We start from the raw sequence: 20,036 nt of genomic DNA, 5'->3' as shown, positions 1-20,036 counted from the left end.
TTTGATTCATGGTTTTTTTATCAGCCTGGGCCATGCTCTGCAGGCAGCTATTTTGTATTTGTCTGTCTCTCTACCAGTCTCACTTGTTTGGAGCATATATCCTCTTCCTTTAGCCATAAATGTACATGAAATTTACTATTAGGATAATGTTTTTAAGATTCAGCTACAACTGCATAGTGTTAGCTTTGATGATGATGATGATGATGATGATGATGATGATGATGATGATGATGATGATGACGACGACGACAACGACGACGACGACGACGATGATGATGATGATGATGATGATGATGATGATGATGATGATGATGATGATGATGATGATGATGATGATGATGATGATGATGATGATGATGATGATGATGATGATGATGATGATGATGACGATGACGATGATGATGACGATGATGAAGATGATCTGCAGTATTTACAATCAACCATCGACACACATTTTACCTATGTCACAGTTTATACAGCTTAACTCCAAAGAAAAGCAAATTCTCCTTCTTCAGATTGTAAAAAAGACTAACTATAATTTACAAGATTGTATGGAATGCCCCCCCTAACTTTTTCTCGCCCCAAATAATTTTTCTAATTAACATAGTAAAAATCGAATTATCATGGAGTTGCTCCCCCCCCCCACTTTTTTAGTTACAGATCTACACCAGCCCCCCCCCCTTCCCCTGGATTGGGATTTTGGGTGAGATTTTTTGGATGAGTCTGCCCCCCCCCCACACTTTCAAAATCGATGCTACATGCCTATGTTGTATTAGATTGATGACATTAAAACACATTGTCCCCCTAAATTTTACATTTAGGATGCCTTCCGAATCAGAAGGCGCGTAGCAGGGACACTTGTATAAAGTTAACAAAGCATACAATATGGCAACATATTTTGTCTTGTGGATATTTTAAGGAGTCTGAAGAATGGTTAGTATTAGGAAGGATTAAATTTACAAGAACATTTAAAGGTCTTGTGACTTAAGTTGCATGGTTTACCAGAACTACTTTATTGCAGGGAAAATGCCCCAGCACATGTTATGCAGTTTGGAGGCATGACAGAGATTCGGAAATCTATGGGAGAGTCGGTAACCTTAGACAAAAAGATGCAGAATGGTACAGTCCGAAAACTATATCGTCAGTTAAACACGCCATGACTGAGAAAATTACTGACGAGATGCTCCCCCTGCTGGCCTCCAACAATTACTCTCTAAATGACAAAATTCAGAGAGGATCGGCTATCACATTAGGTGGTGAAATGGTTAATGCTGGTGACTGGGTGGAGTAAGGTTATAAAATGTCACACGAGTTTAGGCCAGGTAAACTGCAATCAATTATACTGGGAAACACTTTTCAATTTTTGAATGTTTTTAATTTGAGGAAATGAGTGCATTGAGGAACAACTTTTTTCTCTCAAAGGATTCCTTTTAATTAAGTAAAATAACTTCTCTAAGATGTTAAAAAAAATAGTAAATAGAAATTAGTTGAGAAAAAAATTTACCTATATGCTCCAAAATGTTTTAATTGCTTTGTGGGGGAAAGGGGGGGGGGGGGGGCAGAACGAAAATAAAGGAATTAATATTATAGGAGTGTACCCCTACCAAAAGTTTATATTTATATCTTGTAAATGATTTTCTTTTTATATTGCTAAAATGGTATTCAAAACAGGTACACTTTTAAAGATTAGGGGTATGCAAAAATAAGTGTAAAATTCGGATACTTTACAGTACTTATTTATTTATTTTTATTTTTATTTACCGAGGGGCCATATGGCACACTATCCTTTGAACGCCCGTATAAAGTCATTGTTTCCTAGGTGAGCAATTTTGCACTATAGGCCTCTTGTTTAAAATCCGTTTTATTTCAAATAAAGAATGTGCTTTTTAAATCAAGAAAACTTGGAAGTTTTACATTCGTTGTGGTTTATCATCCGTACTGAAAAGTTATTTAAATCAAATTGTCTCATAAAGGCCTATTCAGATTACGGCAAAACCGGAAGAACAGGAAGAAAACAAAATGGAAGAGTGTCAACTCATCGGAAGTGCATTTGTGTATCTTGCAATTTTCCAGCTAGTGAACGTTATTTTTTTTTTCAATTAAATTGACTTTCTTTTTAGAATGAACAAAAATTAATTAAATAATTTTTGAAATTGGCCTTTCTAAAATATATAGTTAAAACATAGCGTAAATGGGAACATGTCACATTTGGACACAAATAATTTAGCTAGGTTCGGTTATTATTTCGGTTAATAATTCCTGACAAAATAAAACAATAAAACGGATTCTTTATATTTGAAAATGTTAATTTCAACAGACAACTCTAATGTGTTGCTATTTACATGTAGTATGACAGGCAACGAAAACAGTATAAACTCTGCGGGCCATTATAAAAAAAACATCATTAATGACAACAATAGACATATTTCAGATATTCGGACGTTTCACTTGTCCGGACGATGCAACTTGGGAGCTATGCGTCCAGATAACTAGAGCTCCACTGTATATGCATATTTACTGGACATTTTAAGCTGAAGATACATAATTCTTTTACAAGGGTATATCCTTTGAAGAATCATTTTGTGTATTAAATGCATACTACACTATTCAAAATGGGTAATATAGTCTTAGAGTTGTGGAACAAGATCTATGCTAGTTTGCCTCCTTGCAGAATAAAAAAAAAATGAACATATGTGTTTGTTGTGTTGTTTCATTATATCACCTGTGTGACCCTTGTAATGATCTTTTTTTCATATTAACGTCACAAATAATAAAAAAATAAATGTTCACCTACGTGAATCTCCAATAAACGCTAATCACATTGTTATACACGGACGATTTTGAAAGGGATGTAACTTTGCCATGGGGTAATGTAAACATCTTTCACATTAGTAAACGTATTATATGCACATATCCATGATGTTATTTTTTTGTCTGCCGAGAATTACAATATTCACTTCATTATCTGTTATATTTGATTTACTCAAAACTTTCAAATAAAATATGTATTTCAAATATATCAATTTACAATAAACTAAACTGGATAGTGCATTGTTTATGTGTCATATACTTTAAAAACACATAAAGATACTTTGTAAATTTACAGAGGTGTTGGAAGTAGAATATTTATCAGACGATTCTAATATTGTGAGCTAGGATTTACATGTTATTAGAACAATGATGCAGGTTACTTCTGTCTTGTTCACTCTGGTCATAGTAATGCTCGCAGGATGAATCTCTGCCATTCAGTCAACTGAATGATAACTGTATGGTCTGAAAATGTGACTGAATGACACACAAATGTCATTCAGTCACATTTCAGTTACCTTTCAGACACCTTTCAATTGACTGAATTGCAGAGATTCATCCTGTGGCTGAATGTGGTGGAGGGATTTAAGTACATGATTTTTCAAATATCGTAAATTGTTCACCATTGACCATAGAAAGTTTTTCTATCTCTACACTTGTCAAAAATATACTAAATTATATACGATTAGCGGTCTTCTTCCGGTGTGATTTTAAGTCATTTTCATTGAACTGACAAAATATCAATGTTTAAACATTTTAAGACAGATAGAATTAGTACTGCAATGGAGGATCGGTGGTCAACACATGAACACTCAGATAATTTGAATTTGCAATCTTTCTACAAACTTTTAAAATAATCAATTATATAAATCAAAATTTAAAAACAATAATTTTATAACATGCACCGAAAGCAGAAATCTAAAAATAGTTTATGTAACTATCAGATCTAAAAAAGACACACGTATGAAAAACATCAGTGAAAAGACCGATTAACTTTTAGATATTTAATATATTACATGTCTAGACAAATACCCAAATAATAATAATAAACAAAGATATAAATCACGCAACCTTAAAGAACTTGAACATTGGCAGCTGATAGGCGGTTATACAGAACAGTTTGATGGAATGGTATGCGCATTGGCGGATCACAAGTTCAATATCAGTTCACAGAAAACATAGAGTGCTTGGCGAAACAGTTTACAGTCAGTTTCCACACGGTCAGTGGTCAAATTACTGACGTTTCAGAACGTCTTTCCTCTCTAATGCTAGAGCGGTTTTTTTTCTCGCAGACGATACTTTTCCTCTTGCTAGCGCACTCTGACGTCACATCACAAACAAAACAGATTATATGTGATCAAATTTGAACAGTTTCGATTGAAGTCATATTTTGGTAAGTTCTATTGTCAATACAACGAGCTTATCAGCAAATGCAATTTTAATTAAACTCAATTTAAGTGCAATAACACATGGACTAAAATAGTTTACCAAACCACTAATTATATATTCAGCGGTTTTAACAAGGGACACACTTTAATGTTTCTAAATTAAGTGTAAACAAAAAAAAAAACTTAGCTCCCACTTAACATGTATAAAATGTATGTTACATATTGGAGGTGTAAAATGGCAATCATTCAAATATATTTAAAAAAAAAGTTTTACAAGAGGACGTTATGAAAAACAAGAAAATGTTAGATTAAGTATATTACGAATAGGTGTTAAATACACATAAACATTATTCTGTAAAGTCTTTTTTGATATAATTTTTTAACAAATTAAAATACTGCAAATAATCATTGAAGAAAATGCATCGTTTATCTTAAATTATACCCAACTGCGCTTAAACTAAACATGTACGAAAAAAAGATAATATACTGTCCACATCGGTCTGGAAATACCGCCGTTATTGTTCACACGGAATATTTTGTAATTGCTTTCCAAACTTCCAACTTCCAAGGACTTCTGGTGTAGAAGTATAAACTAATATATTGGGTTTTTTTCTATGTAAAGATTTGTGTTCAGGTAATGGCAACCGTTCTTCAAGTACAATTGGATTCCTAAGAAAAGGTGAATATAAAACGATAAAAATGAAAGAAAGAGAACTGAATAAAATGTATTTTGGAATTAATGTCATTTAGTACACATATTTAAATCTTTTCTACCTGCAAATGTCTTTGGTGTACTGCCGGCGGCTAATACCTTCAGTAACAAAGTCTCTTTTCCAGTTGACCCCTTTATGGAGAATTAAATTCGATTGTAATTTTTATATGATTTTAGGAAATAAAAAAACGAGAGGCCCATGGACCACATCGATTACCTAAACAATAGGTCTTGTATCATTCTATTTTAATATGTTTAAATATAAAACTCTTTACAAATATCATATAAGTCTCATGTATTCCAATATTTGACAATACATTGAGCTATCTATAGAAAAGGAGCTTACGTTTTGGGACGTCATATCTCAGATCTAAGATGCATCAACTGACAAATCCTATTCTTCTATGTCCCAATGTATTACACTACTGGGTATCGAAACCCCTATCCATAATGTCTGTAATGTCTTTAACTGCTTGCTAAAGTTAAAAATAAGTTTCTAATTATGTGGGTTTTTTTTTAAATATATAGTTATCTAGCAGTCTGTGATACAAAAGGAACATATCGCAATCGATGGTATTTGCTGTCAGTCATTGTTTATATTCTTTTTCTGATAAATTATGAGAGAGAGAGAGAGAGAGAGAGAGAGAGAGTTGTTGATTTTTTTCGGGAGGGGGATAAGTCCGGTCCTTTTACACTTTTAACTTTTTTTTTTCAGTGTGCATAGTTCAGTTTAGTAATTCATATGCATTACTGTACATGTAGAGAATTGCCCTCATACATGATACAGTTCATGCATATTTTAATACATGTATACAATACCTTTAACGGATAACGTAATGACAAACATGCATGATCCTAAAACAATGTTCTGCTTTTTAAATTAGAAAAAACATATCCTAGAGTTATTTAAATTCGATTTGAAACATAAAAATGTAAGAGAGCAATACATTTTAATTTGTATGACTGTTTCAAATAATGTTCCAAATTTAAAGTTCTTCCTTTTTATGTTTGAAATTCTTAGAACTGATAAATCATTTTGTTTTCAATTTCTGTTTTCTTCACGTGACAGAATGTGCAAGAAAGTCATAAGGGGTGTTTTAACAACATTTTGCATACTTGTTTATCACAACGCAGCATTCAGATCTTAGGAAGTGTGTGTATATACTGTAATTTTATCTCTATCTCTCTCTCTCTTCTATCTGTCTCTCTCTCTCTCTCTCTCTCTCTCTCTCTATCTCTCTCTCTCTCTCTCAACTCCTACATGTATATTTACATGTATGTTGTATATCTTCTGACCAGGGCCACGGATTCACTTGCAATAAATAACATTACCTTTGATATCTTCCACTTCGCAGTAAAAAGAGAATTGGTGTTCCTGAGCGCTAACGGACCATGCCCTGATGGCTTTCACACTTATCAAAAATAATATGCGCCCTTGCCTAAGATTTGTTAACCGGTTAAACTCGAGCCTTTAGTTGTTGGCAAGTTTATTAAAGTATTCATAAACTATTGATTAAAACATATTTTTTGAAAAATTGTAAAATTTGTAAAATAGTGTGTCTTTGTGAGACGGATCTGTTGAGTCCAAAAATTGATTTATAGCTCAAAGTACATGTATAACACATGTGATTTAAATAATTAAATTGAGGAAATAATTTTGAAAATATAAAAGAAAAGGCTATTATCAACAGTCTTTAATCATACAGGAGATGATCGGGGTATGTACTGGAGAATTCAGTGGCTTAATATCGATGACAGAGTCTTACATTTCTCTATAATTATTTAGATTAATTTTGAGTTGTCAAATTGATTTTTAATTCATCAATGTTTTATTCTACACCAGATCAATTGATCAAAAAACTTGAAGACACATGATTAACAACTAGCTGATTAAAGCTACAGTTTTCAAAGAAGAGGATATTGACATTTTATTTTTCACTCGGTCAGTGATTATATAATAGCTACTGTACACAGCCCTTCTTGATAATTTACAGTGCACGGTAGCGAGATAGGGAAAAATAGATGATAGACACACGTGTACATGTATTTATACACACACTTCATAAGATCTGAATGGTTGGTAAGTGATTATATAATAGCTCTACACTATATGCAGCCCATCTTGACAATTTGCAGTGCACGGTAGCGAGATTGGGAACAATGAGGTAACAGACACACGTATACTTGTATATACACACACGTCCTCGGTTCTAGATGTTCGGTAATGCTACACAATAATGCAATATGTTGTTTAGATTTTAAACACCCCTTATTATTATTTTCCAGTCTTTCAAGTAAAAAACAAGACATTTTAAAATTTCGATTTTTCAGTTCTGAGAATTTTAAACAAGAAAAGATTGAGGAGAGATCGTGTCATCTTTACTACAACATGCAAAGGCTATTGAAAGTATGATTACTACTGTTATATACCTTAACGATGATATGGGCTGCTATTTTTGGCAAAGAAACTATATCGATAGTACTTGTTCAACGACAGGCGCAACTTTTGATTCCTGTGCAAATGAAACAAATAAGGTTTTCAATTTGTATGCACATACAGTTGTAATAATTAGCACTTATATTTGATTATTTTATTAAAGATAAATTCTGAGAAAGAATGATAAATACTTTTTAGCAACATATCTTCAAAATATATGATTTTCTTTCAATTCTCTACAAAAAAAAAACACAGATGAATGAATGGATTAAAGAATTTATTGAGGTTTATATTGAGGGATGAATGGGGGTATGCATGGTTTGATGGGTGAATAAAACATATCGAGATATAGGTAATATCTATATTGTGTGATTTTATATTTGCTTTATCCAACGAGTTGAAATAGTTTATACATTCTATGGGATTGCCATGAAAGATAACTTAAGCGACATAAAAGGGAAATTATGATTGTATTCATTAAGAAATTTCAAATATCTACATGTAGACATTCACAATTTCTTACTGTTGCTTTAAAAAAGTCTTATCTTTAACATTAACTGCACACAGTCACAGAAATCTCAAACTTTGCTTATAAAGAGAAAAGTTGTATAAAAATTTTGAACAAGACAATTTCCCTATAAAATATTTTTAATGAATTATTTATCTGTTTACCAAATGTTGAGTAATAATTAAATATTCGGCAGGCATAAATTACAGCAATGAAACATATAAAACAATAACACAGTCAACATGCTCGTTGTTAACTCTCAATAGCATACATGCGTTAATCTTTTTAAGCAATCGAAGCAGAAATCAACAAATTATTTTAAAATTTGCGTTCTTATACCTACAAAAATATATAAATAGCTTACACACAGTACATGTAAACAATTAAATAAGGATGTAAGGATGAGAAACCAATGTTAAGTATGTTGATTACCTTAATTTGTTTGAGTTAATAAATATTGAAATCAAGTATCACCAATTTTAGAGCAACAGTAAAAATAATATAAGCTTTTTAACGAAAAAAAAAAACTGAGGCGTTCAAAACAAAACAGACACTGAGCTGAAACAAATAGAATCAATTTTATTAAACAAGGGATGAATGTAAAAGGATGAATAATTTATTTCAAGGCAAACAAAAGATCACACAAAATCATTTGTGTTCCATTTGCATTATTTTAGACGTCATAAGACGTCTTAGGAATCTCATGATTTCGCAAGCTATAAAGAAAAGTTCATGTTTTTATTTCAGTACACCTTTCTTGAAACAATCTCACCCAATAATTAATCATATTCATTTTGTAGATGTTTGTTAACTACCGAGATACCCATATATCGTATCTTATGCAATTTTTTCTAAATCACACGCGCTAGAATTCTGATACCTTCCTTAACATAACTGAGTGATATTTCGTCTGCTAAACATTTCGAGTTCTCTCGGTAAGGTCAAACGTCTTTCATTTTTTGAAAAAAACAGCCATGAATTTTTGTTGACTTTCTATTGTTCAGAAACTTTTAGATTGAATAAGCAATCAAATCAATTGATTATTTTGAAGAGAAAAAAACGTTTGATTTTCCAGTGATTATTTTTAGGTAATAGACAACACTTAAACGCCACAGCTACTATAGCAAAACACGTCATTATATACAACAGTCGGTATAACAATAACTGGCTCGTGCACTATGTGTCAAACCCTGACTACTATTTAAGCATACTACATGCACACCACAACACTATTATATAATTAAGTTAAAATGTATTTCATGTAGATTTGTATGTTATTCATCGTCCACCATCTAAAAAAGAATGTTTTAACTGCAAATAAAAAAAACAATGACAAATTATACAACCCTTTTTTCAGATAAAACACGCTTAAAAGGGTGAATTATAATGTTAGAAGCATCTGTCGATTTCAAAGTACATTTTAACTTAATAATTTAAACTATTTAAGATGCGAAAGATGTACATTTTTACTTATGTTTTCAGATTTTTCAACATAGATACATTTTGCTGGGAAATATGTCCTGATAACTTTACAGAAAATAACAAAAAGAAAAATTGAAAGCTTGCATTGACTTGCTTAAATTACATAACGCCGTCTCAATGACGTATATAACATTAGTGCTTTATACTCATTGGATGTCTTTTAAAGTCCCAATGTACGTGTAAATAAATTAGCGTTCATGTGTAAACTATAAGAAATATTTTCATTATACATTTAAATAATTTAAAAAAGATATTAACATTTCAAACAAAATAAATTTGAATTTAAAATTTAAATGAAGGTAGATTTTAAATCAACATTAAATTAGAAGTTAGTTTGATATAACAATGAAATTCATTAAGCAGTAAAATACTGAAACATAAACATATTTGATTAAAATTTTACAATAAAAAATGTTTGTAATTGTAAAAGTTTGTTAGATGTTGGTAGCATACACCTTTTCCTTTTAGCCAGACTGGCAACGACAGGAAAGACTGGTGTAACACATTTGCAATACAATTTTACGATGATTTTCTGTTCTTACAGTTTACCAAAAGCAACATTACAAATTGCAATATCTTAATCAAAACTTACCTTGTCTTGTTATGTCAGTTTTTCTCAAGCTTTCGTTTTCACGTTTTTTGCTGGGTTTATTGATTGTGAGACATCTTTAACGCGCAAATAAATTCGCTGTCATTTTATTAGATTTGTCGTTTGGAATACTGTTATGATACATAACATCTTTGAGCGGTATCTTGAAGTGACATAGTTAATTTGTTTTTTATATTTATTTTTGATGCTCTCAAACTAGAGGAAGAAAACATGATTTTAAATAATACTATAAATGAACGATTATTTATCGAGTTGATAAATAGTAAGGGTAGTTTTTTAATGCATACGACGTTTAAGATAAGTCATGTATACTTTGATGTTATAAGAAAAATAAATCACTAAAGTTTTTATTCAATCAATTTAGAATATATAGATCATTCGGGGGGGGGGGGGGTTGTTGGTGAATTAAGCATATCATTAGGCGTTCTTTTCAAATATATCTGTTATCAACTTTCTCCCATAGTAAAGAAACACAAAAAAATGCATGCATTTGTTTTGATCATACAGTTTATAACGCTGTAATCAGTTTTTGATTTACTCACATGTGTTTCTAGTATGCACCTTTGTTTTAAACCTTACTAAAGAATCAAAATATTCCATGTAATACATATAGACAGAAATAATTATATATAACATTTTGAATTTTATTATGCAATACCTTTATACTGATAATTCGATTGAACAATATTCAACCAGAAAATATTCCATGTTTATTGAATTATATGTCTAAATTGCCTACCCACGTGTTTTACATAAGACTTCCTCATAGCCGACATCACATCGAGTTAAACAAGTACCCTTACTTGGAAAGCAATGGCTTACGTCCCTACAGTCCCCGGATGTATGATTGCATAAGATCATATGTCGCATTATATATCGCTTATAGATACAACGAATGCCAAACAGCTGTTGCTGTTTAGCACAGATTAACGCAGTAAAAATAATCGCATTGACTTGCATCAGTATTGTCTTAAAACCAAGCCTAACTTTGACATTAAGTTTACAAACAGCTTGTTTCCTTTTCTATTATATTTCTTTTCGAGTAAAAATTAATTATAGGTTTCAATTAAACAAATTATTAAGATCCGTTTACAATAGCACTTGGTTTGATTTAGAAACATTTTAATTTAATCAAAAATAACTGATTCTTTAAGTTCAGATATAACTGATTTTTTTGTTTACTCATTAATGAACAGTCATGTGTTCATTGATAGAACATTTTTTTATTCACTTTGAATTTTGTCATATTATCATTCCTATAGATATGAATCAAAATGTACTTCTCTATTTATTTTGGTTTTAAAGGACCTTACTGGATATATTATAACACGTATGACAAATGTAATCCATGTTATACATCTCTGTATGTTCAACTAGTAATCATCACTTTCCTATTAACCTGCTGTATATCTACTTAGTTGTCCTGATAACTATCTACTCACGTGTTTTACACAAGTCTCCCTCGTAGCCAGGCTTGCATCCAGTGAAGCATGTTCCATTGATATGAGAACATTGACGTTCATTGGGACAGTTTCCTAACATTTCGTTGCAGTCAACGCCGTTCGAACCACTGTCACAATCTTTTAAATGACATGACATAAAATGACTCTAGCTTAATATTTAAAGGATAATATAGAATGATATATAATGCTGCTTCAACATTAATGCACTTCTCTGTATAACATTGCAACAGTTACATGTTGTCATTCCTTTATTAAGAATTAAATAACTAGGTGATAAGAAAAAAATAGAAGGATTTTGTTTCTCTGCCTGTACCTGTATTTTTCCTTACCTGTTTTACATACGACCCCTTTAAAACCAACTTCACATTCAGATGAGCAAGTCAAATTTATTTGGGAGCGTTGGTTTTCATCACGACAGTGTCCCCATGTGTCATTGCATCCAATACCATACGATCCTTTGTCACATTCTTCAGAGATAAGATATGATATTTGTATTTTTTTTCTTTCCATACACATATTGGCGAACATTTTGTTTTTTAAACAATACCATAACTGAACCCATACTTAACGATCAAATGTGTGTGTCCAAGAGATTTATGGTTTTCGAAGTGATCTGTAATCATGTATGATATACAAAAGTTATATCGATGCTCAGTTCCCAAAACACCACATGTAGTTTCAATAATGAAGGTTGCATGTGTAATTTATTCGTTCTTGAATATTACTCTTATGCCGGTAATTTGCTTACATGTTTCCTAGTTAAACAATTATAACTCTGAACGAAGCCAGGGATAAAGCAAGAGTATCACGAACCATTTATACTCTTACACCCGGTTCAAGTATCATAACATTTCTTATCAAATTCATTTCCAAAATTCACACAAAGATATGCTAGTGAAAATATAAAAACATTTGATAACATAAGTATCATTGAAAAAACCCGACCACAACTAATTAAGAATGTTCCTTTGTATTAACTTCTCTGTATATCATTGCATCAGCTACATGTTGTCATGCCTCTATTAAGAATGAAATAACTAGGTGACTAGAATTATTTTAAGAAGGATTTTGTTTCTCTGCCTGTACCTGTATGTTTTCCTTACCTGTTTTACATACGACCCCTTTAAATCCAACTTCACACGCAGTTGAGCAAGTCCAATTTATATGAGAGAATTGGTTTTCTTCACGACAGTGTCCACATGTTTCATTGCATCCAATACCATACGATCCTTTGTCACATTCTGCAGAGATAAGATATGATATTTGTATTTTTTTTCTGTCCATACACATATTGACGCACGTTTTGTTTTGTAACAATACCATAACTAAACCCACACTAAACGATCAAATGTGTTTGTCCAAGAGATTTATGGTTTTCGAAGTAATCTGTAATCATGTATGATATACAAAAGTTATATCGATGCCCAGTTCCAAAAACGCCACACGTAGTTTCATTAATGAAGGTTGTATGTGTAATTTATTCGTTCTTGAATATTACTCTTATGCCGGTAATTTGCTTACATGTTGCCTAGTTAAACAGATATAACTCTGAACGAAGCCAGGGGTAAAGCAAGAGTCTTACGAACCATTTATACTCTTTACATAAGTATCATTGGAAAAAAACCCATCACAGCCAGTTAAGCATGTTCTTTTGTATGAAAGTTGTGGATATTTTTAACGAGAGTAACTACATTATTTGGTGCATCTTTAGTCATAGGCGTCGGAACCGGGGAGGGGGGGGGGCGCTAAATGGGGGCTTAGCCCCCCCCCCCCACCACTTTTTTTGCAAAGTTATACCTAACCATTAGAAACATAGCATGATAGAGGGTTCAGCCCCCCCCCCCCCCCACACACACACACTTTTTCTCGCAGGAGAAATTATTGTTCCTAAATTTACCTTGAAAGACTGAAAAGTTGGATTCAGAAGCATCCTAGTAGATTCAGAAGCATCCTAGTCCCTCAATTTACATCTACCAAGTATTTTTTTCTCTATTTCTTAAGGAAACTTATAGTTAATTCATAGCTCTATAGAAACAGCAAGACCTAAATCTACACGCCCCGTTTATTGATTGGTCGAAATCTACAGCGGCTGAAACCTATAGGATATTGGCAGGAATGAAATTAACACGCCCTGTTTATCGATTGGTCGAAACCTGGTCTATTTACACATTCTAGCATAAATAAAAACGGTTTAATTCAGTTCAATAAATATACATTTTATTCAGATTTGAATAGAATATAAATACTATTTATTTACACACCAGAAATAGCTATGTAATCAGTTATTGGATTACCGTTAAAATATTTATGAAAAAATAAAATAGAAGAAAAAATAGAAAACACCAGTCTTTAAATCATATGAATTGTAACAATTTTAACTAGAAGACATTCTAAAACAATCCCCAAATAAAAAACAATATCCACTGACAACATGTTTACTTTGTATACAGCAAGATCTTTTTCACTTTCTCAAGTCCTATAAAGTTGAATGATGAGGTTTTCTAGATAAGACATTCTTTATTAAAAAAATATATAAAAGCATTAGGGCAAAAAAAAGGTTTTATTTCAATGTTTGATAATATTTGTATTTTGTTTTTAACTATAATCATAGGGGTTTTACTTCCTTTCTGCTTTGCTTAGTGCAAGCTTAAGTAAATCACTAATTTAATTGCTAGGATACAACAGTGTACGTTGTGTTATTGTGTGTTTACCTTTTTCACACATAGTAGAATAATAGCCAGCCTCACACCCATTGTAACAAGCCCCGTTGACATGGTGACACTGTTCTCCGTTCACACAGTGTCCACATTTCTTTGAACATCCGGGTCCATACGTGTTGGAACCACATTCTGCAAGTAAGTATGTACAATACAAACTGTTATCATGAGTTACTAAGTAATATAAATCTGCTTTATTATGTGCTTAAACATCAATGATATATAAACCACTTCATACTCACACAAAGTATTTAATACTTTATAGAAAGTATACGCATGTGTTTCTTATGCGTTATTAATTGCATGATGTTTCGTCATTTATTTAAAAATATTGTATCATAGATAAAAGATATTCTTTCTTAGAAAATTAAAAATTATTTTTGAATTAATTAAGTGTTCTGTATAGTTATTGTTTGTTATACATATTTGTCATTGTTGTTCGACTTTAATAGTATATTGCATTGCATGCCAATGATTTATTTGACGCTCATTGTAAGGTTCAGCATACATAAATGTATTTAGATAAACACACAAAACTCTTCGATAAGTTAATGAACGAACCTTGATGTGTACAAAATAATGTTAAAAATATATATTTACGTGTTGATTTATTGTCAATGTGATTAACACACACTGTTTTTGGTCACAGTCCCTATCTTGTTGATTTTTTCTAACAATAATAACCTTTCATCATATGTTCAAACAGGAATTAGGAGTTTTAACCTGGTTCCACATTTATATAAGTATTTAATTATATTTCCTTATTTTCTTTATTTTAAAACTCATAACTGAAAACTAGTATTTTGAAATATTCAAATACCAATTTAAAAAAATGACCATCATTACACTTATAATTAATGATTTTCGTTTTAATACGTAAATATAAATAATTGATCATAAAGTTTAAAATGTTCCCCGGAATATGAACTTGGTTAGTATGTGATCAAATCCTCTGAAAAACCCGATGGGGTCTCTCAGAAGATTTGATCACGTACCAACCAAGTTCATAAAGGGACTTCTCGGAATATTTGATCACGTACCAACTAAATTTATATCCCGCTGAACTTTTTAGCTTTGTTATTTATTTCTTGAGTGAGACCAGAAGAAAATTAAAAAGAAAAGAGCGTGGTGTGTTTTTTTCCTAAACGAAGAATCTTAATTTATTCACTGCATGTGTAAGGAAGACACTGATAAGAATTTTATTTCATTTTTATTCAGAAATAAAATAGAGAACTGCTTCTTGATTACGGAGGCCATAAAAACTATACTTATACAGAAAAAAAAACATATTTTTTAAAGGATTTTATGTGCATTTGTTCTATTGGTCTGATGTAAGGGTCAGATAAAAAAAATCATTTAAAGAAATTATTTATCATATAATAATGGAAGAAATCATCTTTGAGTATACTTCCGATTTATCTCATTAACAACACTTACATGTACTAAACATGTAGAGGAGTTCAATCTATACGGACTTATAAGGACGTGTCCTTCTAAAGAAAATGTAAATGATACAGTTTACGAAATTTTTCGGGTTATTGATCAGAAGTGCAATTTGGAAGCACTCTCCAGATGAGCTAAAACGCAGCAAGGAAAAAAATATGTGTCAGTGTGAAACCTCACCCCTTCATTTTCACCCAATTCAGTGTATTTTCCATGGGAAAATATTTAAAAAAAAAAGGATTATGTAGAAATTACTATAATACTGGTATGCAAATTGCATGATGAAACTGATAATGCTCTGCATGAATCTGATTTTGGATGTCAACCAGCAGTACTTACGAATGTTGCATGTCGAACCATTATATCCATCTTTACATCCAAAACATTTACCCGTTTCTATATGACAACGGCGGTTTTCACATGTAGTTGGACAGGGCAGGTTACATCTCTCACCGAAATATTCAGGATTAGGACATCCTATGGAATAAACGATGACGTATCAGACATTTTGCTTTAAACATTTTGAATACATAATTTTACAGCAAAAGACCAATGAAAGAAGTGTTGTCTGTCCTTTATTCAGCTTAAAGCTATTGATGGCATCATTCATTGCATGGTCGTTAACAGTTTATAATAAAAATGTTTAATCAGGCACACATAAATATAAGGACCGACAATTGAAAGAAGAAATTGCTTCTTTTCGTATTTCTATATTCTTTTCCATATGACATGATAATCTATTTTTTCTTGCCTAATTTTGCATAATGAACTATATTGTATGTCATAATGCAGCCATTATACTAATCATGTTAAAATAACTCCGTCAAAGAACAACTTGCATGTCACAACTAAATGTAGTAAGTCGTCAACATAAATGCGTACAGTTTTGATTTTCAAACAAGATTACTTATTTGTTTACTTATCTATGTTATAAGCGAATGCAATTTCAATGAAAACAAATCTGCAAATCACACAACTGATTTTTGTACCGAAATGTCCTCTTTGCAATGAAGTTAACAATTGGATACTTATCATCACAAACATCTACAAATGTCCGTGAGTCTACATTACATTTTTAAATGCTTAACAAACGTTCCAATTGTATGGCTATATAAAGAATGGAAATATCAAATTTGATATTCTGTTAAAACGAGTGTTCTCAGGTGTGATAAAATATTTGCGTATACATCCATGTTTAATACTGAAATCTGGTTGGTTTAGAGGCAGTCGACAATCCGTTCTATTACCCTCAGCATTAACAACACACTTGTCAACGGGTAACACAACAAATTGTTACATACCCGTAAATTATGGGCGTACGGTTTGCCGTAGAATCCATTTAATTTATGTATAAAAGCAGTAAACTTCTCTCTAAAATAATTGACACCCCTCGACAATAACTGTCAACATTCGTTTTGCGTCGGTTGACAATTGTTTTCTCGGGGTGTCAATTTCAATTGTTACCCTCCCAAACAGGCACTAATTATACAGGTTTTTGAAACTATCAAAGAGTACTGGAAGCATTGTTAAATTAAGGCAAAACTAACTGTCTGCAATATGTAATAGAATATCCGGAAAGTAAACGCACCATATACTTCAAATTCGCACAGTTCGTTGTAAGCATATTGTGAGTAGTAGATTGGTAGATTACTTGATGTCCTGTTGTTGTAGTAGATGACGTATCTACCGTGATGAGTACAGTTCAATGTTATCACAGCTGGTATGGTGTACCTAGTAAACTTGTCGTCCTTAAAACAGAGAACCCCGTCTTCTTTGTCCGTTGTATTTGATATGAACACAGAAAATCCTAAGAATCTGCTGGTAAACCCATTAAGGGGACCTAAGAAAAAGAAGGATATCTACGAAATTCAAGACAAAGTTCGGAGGAACAAACGGCAAAGAATATGCTTTACACTACAGCTTTATTACAACTTTCTTGTGCATCTTTAGTTTATGTCATAAAGTTTATTTCCTCTTTGTCCGTCGTGTTCGATATGTATACAGAAAATCCTAGGAATCTGTAGACGAAACCATTTGCTGGGTCTTTGAAGTGAATGGAAAAAATGATGTTAATAAGATGTCTATATTTAAATGCAGTATATGGGATAACAAATTACTGATGTACCAATTGACCTATCATCGTATACTTCTTATTCTTTTCATTTTTCTGACGTGGAGCATTGCTTGTGAGGGTGTCATTTTGTTAGTTGTCAGCATCCAAAGAAACAAATCAATAAATAATGAGCTACTTAACAAACACTGTTTCCAGACTATGAGAACATAAAATAAGAAATGTAAAATTTTCTCGAGTGTAATGAAAATTCCTTAGATTATGTAAATAAGGCAATCAGGGTCAATCAAATATATTCAATCATAAGCTATTTCTTGGGTGTGGTAAACTGTCTCAAACGCTTTGATGACCCTGCAATGAATCAGCAGAACTGACAAAGTGTATAAATAGGAAGCGCGTCTGCGCAACGTGGTTAGTCTGCTGATAGACGCAGAGGAGAGAAGACATCATTCAAAAGCAGAGATACGGATATGTATTAGTAGGTACGGTTTATGTTTCATTTGCGGGACCCTAAAATACTGCTGGTGGACCATTTGAAACACTAAAACAGTTTATATGGTCCGGGAGCATAGGCTCAGAAATAAAATAGTTTGGACTAGGTTCAGAACTGGGTCTGAAACGGGTGGTGTCAGACCAAGTGCCAAAACCTGCTTAAAGATAGCTTGAGGAAAATTATATTTCAAATCAGTTAGAAATAATCATCGTGTTTGAGTCAATTTGATTAATAGTGTTTAAGAGTTGATTATATTCCAGTCATTTAGAAACGTATTAAACGTTTAGGAAAATTTAATTCCGAGGTTTGAACGCTCATTACACGTTACACAAGTAAAAAAAACCCCGTAAATATGGAAATTTTCTACTGTAGATAAATTTTTAGCAAATTTGCGCGTGCTCTGCATTCCCCTACAATATTATCAACAATAACAAAAAAAGTTAATAAAAATTTTGCAGAAGTTTGGTCTCTTCTCCGTTCTATATGAACAGGTGTCCGTAGGCAGTAGTCATTTATAAAACCTGTTTATATAACCAGGTAATTACCTCCTATAACCAGCGTGTGAAGAATGGTTGCATCTTTGATTGACTTGCAGCTTAATTGTTCATGTATACTGTTGACAATGCATGCGTGCGTGATTTATTCATACATTTGATGTGTACCAGCGTTACGCAAAATGTAGCGTTATTTTTTTTCTACCCCATTCACAATGTAGCGGCGGGACGCCAAATTTTACGAAATATGAAGATTTGTACAGTTTTTTGAATATATATGGTTTGAGCCTAAAATGGCCCCCTAAAATGAACATTGTCATTTTACTGTAATTCTTTCTTTTTTTGTATAAATATACATTTGAAGTTTTTTTTCATAATTTTCATTTTGATTTTAGTGCCAACAATTTAAAAATATGACATCACAAAGTTTTTAGCATAAAACGGCTTGTTTTGAAGCAGTTTTTCTTTAAGGAAACATTGAGCGACTGCTTGAACAAACAAAATATTTTCAACAAAGACGTATCTCCCCAGTATTTATAATTGACAAAAAGTTCGTTCTTGTTCAAAGAGTCGCTCTGTATTTCCCATTCGAAAAAAAGATAAAAAAAAATGTCAATTTTTGACTGCTTTTGATTGAATTATGAAAATAGCGTCACTTCTGACGTCATATACTGCCAGTGAGTGCATAAAAATCAAATAAATAGGTGAAAAACATATTTTATTTCAACTCTTTTATAAAATAACACAACAAAATAATGTACCTGAATCACTTTAGAATAGCGAATAATGGGGACCAAATTTGACTAATATCATATATAGTTCTTTGTACAATATTTTGAATTTCTTGCTGAATGCTGTCATTTTCCTATTGTTCTCGCTCGCTTGACACAGGAAAATATCATGTGTTTGACACGTGACCATCCGATACTCGTGTAGTGTACACAAACCGTCGCATGTGAAGGTGTGAACTGCAAATTGGGATAATTATCTCATTATAAATCCGTATCAAGATACACCTTTAGGTAGTATAACCGCCTGGTTCGTACCGTATATGACCGTATGTGACCGGTAGAAATACAAAAGTCGGTATATCTAATAACGATTTACTAAAGATCCAAACTTGTCGTTCAATCAATTCTTTAACATGGAAAAATGCGTTTTATAAATTAACAGAGCATAATCCTAAAACAATTATTATACCATTAAAACCTGTCTATTATGGCTGTTTCGATTCGGCATGTAATTATTTTTTAGAGCGTGTATTATTTCTTTTCTAGAGTGTTTAATGTACAAGTTCTAGGTGTTTGACACCGGGGAGCCTATCTATATCTGCCTTTTTACAAGAGCATACTCTAAATATATCATTACGATCTTTTGGATATGAATTAAGGGAACGTTTAATTTATTAGA

At 32.0% G+C, this 20,036-nt stretch overlaps 1 protein-coding gene, 1 long non-coding RNA gene and 1 pseudogene across 2 annotated transcripts in view; all 3 read right to left on the bottom strand.

Moving 5' to 3' along the window:
- LOC128171049 (protein PIF-like) overlaps positions 1–20,036 on the bottom strand; it is a 144,564-nt gene that overhangs the window by 10,642 nt on the left and 113,886 nt on the right. The gene's annotated exons all lie outside the window — the stretch shown is intronic.
- LOC128171073 (uncharacterized) lies at positions 3,798–5,460 on the bottom strand. The gene is made up of 3 exons (XR_008242004.1): positions 5,255–5,460; positions 4,971–5,040; positions 3,798–4,865 (listed from the first exon to the last, which is right to left on the bottom strand). It is a non-coding gene; the product is annotated as an uncharacterized LOC128171073 (long non-coding RNA).
- The window catches only part of LOC128171055 (uncharacterized), a 68,516-nt pseudogene continuing 64,070 nt past the window's right edge, over positions 15,591–20,036 (bottom strand).

Source organism: Crassostrea angulata, chromosome 2, assembly GCF_025612915.1.
Source record: "Crassostrea angulata isolate pt1a10 chromosome 2, ASM2561291v2, whole genome shotgun sequence".
Lineage (NCBI taxonomy): Eukaryota > Metazoa > Mollusca > Bivalvia > Ostreida > Ostreidae > Magallana > Magallana angulata.
Note: the sequence above shows the minus strand (reverse complement) of the source record. Positions and strands in the feature narration are given on the sequence as shown.